This window comes from Halichoerus grypus, chromosome 7, assembly GCF_964656455.1.
Source record: "Halichoerus grypus chromosome 7, mHalGry1.hap1.1, whole genome shotgun sequence".
NCBI lineage: Eukaryota > Metazoa > Chordata > Mammalia > Carnivora > Phocidae > Halichoerus > Halichoerus grypus.
In genome coordinates this window covers 95,398,546-95,403,158 of record NC_135718.1, presented here as the reverse complement: position 1 = coordinate 95,403,158, position 4,613 = coordinate 95,398,546, and the positions used below count along the sequence as shown (strand labels likewise).

Sequence of the window (4,613 nt, the reverse complement as noted above, 5' to 3'; positions counted from 1 at the left end):
ATGGCCCTGCTCCCGTGGCCCACGTTGGCCCTCGTCCTCCTCCTCTTCCTGCCCACTGCTCTCAAGTGCCAGGACCAGGCCCAGACCACCGACTGGTGGGCCACCCTGAAGACCATCCGGAACGGCGTTCACAAGATAGACACATACCTGAACGCCGCCTTGGACCTCCTGGGAGGCAAGGATGGGCTCTGCCGGTAAAAGTACAATGAGGGATCTAAGCCCTTCCCGCGTTATGGTTATAAACCCTCCCCGCCGAATGGATGTGGCTCTCCACTGTTTGGTGTTCACCTTAATATTGGCATTCCTTCCCTGACAAGGTGCTGCAACCAACAGGACAGGTGCTATGAGACCTGTGGCAAAAGCAAGAGCGACTGCGATGAGGAATTCCAGTACTGCCTCTCTAAGATCTGCCAGGATGTGCAGAAGACACGAGGGCCGGCTCAGCGTGTTCAGGCCTGTGAAACCACAGTGGAACTCTTCTTTGACAGTGTTATACATTTAGGCTGCAAACCGTATCTGGACAGCCAAGGAGACGCATGTAGGTGTCGCTACGAAGAAAAAAGTGATCTTTAAAGACGATGCTGACAGTTGGTGACAACAGATAAGGACAGAAGAATATAGCCTTTGACAAAGAACTACTGTTTTTACAGCATAAAGCTGCCTTATTTTTGTGAAAGGATTATTTTAAGACTTTATTTTGACATTAAAATTTCAAACTTAAGAAAAAAGTGGGGGAGGTGATCTTCCTGAACATTGCTACCTTAGCGTAACGAATTGTCTTGACCAATCTCAGAAAGAGGTACATGTTAAGGGGAGAGTATTTTAAAAGGAGGAGTCTGTAACTCAGTTTTCACAACTGTATTCACCAAAACAATTAAGTCAAATGTAAAATTGATTACAAGATATGTTGAACATTATCTTATTTGGAAATATGGGAAAATCTTCACTTAAAAGTATATGTTTACTATAAAAATTTAAATATACATTTATTCCTGGAAAAAAAAAATAAATTCATAGCAAACAGGGGGGCAGAGCAAGATGACGGAGGAGTAGGAGACCTAAATTTCATCTGGTCTCAGGAATTCAGCTAGGTGGGGATCAAACCATTCTGAACACCTACAAACTCAACAGGAGATCAAAGAAAAGAATAGCAGCAACTCTCTGAACAGAAAAGCGACCACTTTCTGGAAGGTAGGACATGCAGAGAAGTGAATCCAAGGTGATATTCGGGAGGATAAACGGTGGGGGAGGGGGCCTCCATCGGCCACTTCTGGCAAGTGATAGAGCAGTGGAGCACAAAATCGGAACTTTTAAAGTCGGCTCCACTGAGACACATTGCTCCAATGGCTAAGCAGGGGGTGGAACCCTCACGGGACAGTGTGGTCTCAGGACCCTCAGGGTCACAGGAAGACCGGGGGTGCCTGAGTGCAGCAGAGCTCCCAGGTATCGGAGCGGGGAAGCCGGCTGCAGAGACGGAGCCGAGGCGCGGGCTCTCAGCTCGGGGTTGCCATAAACCGTGATCCCTGGCACAGCTGGGCCACTGCTCCTCCACCAGGGACCAAACAAGCGGCAGATCCGGGGAGACTCCCCTTCCTCCCCCAGGAGGAGTGGCAGGGGAGCACAATGCAGGGATCTGCTGGGTTTGGAGACTCCACACTGAGTCGTGTGCCAGAGATAGAAATGCTTGGTCACAGGCCAGTGAGCATGGAGTGTGGCCAGAGACTGGGGAGACGGGAGTGACTGACTGCTTTTCTCTGGGGGCTCGCTGAGGAGCGGGGCCCCAAGTTCTCGGCTCCTCCGGGGCAGAGATTGGGAGGCCGCCATTTTTACTCTCAGCCTCCAAAGCTGTAGGGAAAGCTTGCAGGGAACAAAAGCTACAAGAGCAAACCCGAGCAGATTACTTAGCCCGGACCGGCAAGGGCGAGGCAATTCTGCCTCCGGCAAAGACATTTGGGAACCACGGCAACAGGCCCCTCCCCCAGAAGATCAGCGAGAACAGCCAGCCAAGACCAAGTTTACCGATCAATGAGAATGGCAGAACTCCAGCGCTGAGGGAAAAATGCACATAGAATCCATGGCTTTTTTACCATGATTCTTTAGTCTTTCAAAGTTAATTTTTTTTTTAACTGTCTTTTCTCTTTTTTTTTTTTTGAATTTTTCTTTTTCCATTTTTCAACCAACATCTTATCAATCCCTTTTTTAAAAATCTTTTTTATTTTTCATTTATAGAGTCATATTCTACCCCTTCATAGTAGTTAACCTTATTTTTAGTATATATATATATCAGTTATTCTCTCTTTAAAATTTTGAGATACAGTTTCTTCTAACAGATCAAACTATACCCTAAATCTCTAGTGTATGGCTTTGTTCTAGTCTCCTGCCTGATCACATTCTCTCCCTTTTTTTTTTTTCAAATCCTCTTCTTTCTTTTTTCAACCAACTTCTTATCTTATCAATTCCTTTTATAAAACCTTTTATAATTTTCATTTTTAGTCATATTCCATCCCTTCATCGTACTAACCTTTATTTTTGTACATATATAAGTTTTTCTTTCTTTAAAATTTTGGGAAGCACTTTCTTCTAGCAGACCAAAATACGCCCAAAATCTAGTGTGTGGCACTGATCTATGCACCAGCCTGATCATATTTATTCTGGTTTTTGTTTTGTTTTGTTTTTATTTGTTTTTATCTTTTTCTTTTTTTTCTTTTTTCTTTCTTTCCCTTTCTTTTCCCCCAGTTTCAGGTCTTTTCTGATTTGTTTAGTGTATATTTTCTCGGGATGTTGTTACCCTGTTAGCATTTTGTTCTCTCATTCATCTGTTCTCCTCTGGACAGAATGACAAGATGGAAAAAATAACCTCAACAAAAAGAACAAGAGGCAGTACCAACTGCCAGGGACCTACTCAATATGGACATTAGTAAGATGTTGGAACCAGAGTTCAGAATGATGATTTTAAAGATACTAGCTGGGCTTGAAAAAAGCATGGAAGTTATTAGAGAAACCCTTTCTGGAGAAATAAAAGAACTCAAATCTAACCAAGTCGAAATCAAAAAGGCTATTAATGAGGTGCAATAAAAAATGGAGGCTCTAACTGCTAGGATAAATGAGGCAGAAGAGAGAATTAGTGATATAGAAGACCAAATGATGGAAAATAAAGAAGCTGAGAAAAAGATAAACAACTACTGGATCACGAGGGCAGAATTCAAGAGATAAGTGATACCATAAGACAAAACATTAGAATAATTGGGATCCCAGAAGAAGAAGAAAGAAAGAGAGGGGCAGAAGGTATATTGGAGCAAATTATAGCAGAGAACTTCCCTAAGTTGGGGGAGGACACAGGCATCAAAATCCAGGAGGCACAGAGAACCCCTCTCAAAATCAATAAAAATAGGTCAACACCCCGACATCTAATAGTAAAACTTACGAATCTCAGAGACAAAGAGAAAATCCTGAAAGCAGCTCAGGAGAAGAGATATGTAACCTACAATGGTAGAAACATTAGATTGGCAACAGACCTATCCACAGAGACCTGGCAGGCCAGAAAGGACTGGCATGATATATTCAGAGCACTCAACGAGAAAAATATGCAGCCAAGAATACTATATCCAGCTAGGCTGTCATTGAAAATAGAAGGAGAGATAAAAAGCTTCCAGGACAAACAAAAACTAAAGGAATTTGCAAACACGAAACCAGCCCTACAAGATATCTTCAAAGGGGTCCTCTAAGCAAAGAGAGAGCCTAAAAGCAACATAGACTAGAAAGGAACACAGAAAATATACAGTAACAGTCACCTTACAGGCAATACAATGGCACTAAATTCATATCTTTCAATAGTTACCCTGGGGGAGCCTGGGTGGCTCAGTCGTTAAGCATCTGCCTTCAGCTCAGGTCATGATCCCAGGGTCCTCGGATCAAGGCCCACATTGGGCTCCCTGCTCAGCGGGAAGCCTGCTTCTCCCTCTCCCACTCTCCCTGCTTGTGTTCCTGCTCTGGCTATCTCTCTCTCTCTCAAATAAATGAATAAAATCTTAAAAACAAAACAAAAAAAACCTGCTTTAAAAAAAAAAATTAGTTACCCTGAATGTAAATGGGCTAAATGTCCCAATCAAAAGACACAGGGTATCAGATTGGATATAAAAACAAGACCCATCAATATGCTGTCTGCAAGAGACTCATTTTAGACCCAAAGACACCCCTAGATTGAAAGTGAGGGGGTGGAAAGCCATTTACCATGCTAATGGACACCAAAAGAAAGCTGGGGTGGCAATCCTTATATCAGACAAATTAGATTTTAAACCAAAGACTATAATAAGAGATGAGGAAGGACACTACATCATACTTAAAGGGTCTATCCAACAAGAAGATCTAACAATTGTAAATATCTATGCCCCTAACATGGGAGCAGGAAATTATATAAGGCAATTAATAACAAAATCAAAGAAACACATCGACAACAATACAATAATAGTGGGGGACTTTAACACCCCCCTCACTGAAATGGACAGATCATCTAAGCAAAAGATCAACAAGGAAATAAAGACTTTAAATGACACACTGGACCAAATGGACTTCACAGATATATTCAGAACATTCCATCCCAAAGCAACAGAATA

At 42.6% G+C, this 4,613-nt stretch overlaps 1 pseudogene; it reads left to right on the top strand.

Annotated features, from left to right (window-relative positions):
• Positions 1-716, top strand: LOC118554255 (group XIIA secretory phospholipase A2 pseudogene; annotated as a pseudogene).
• The last annotated feature ends 3,897 nt before the right edge of the window (positions 717-4,613 follow it).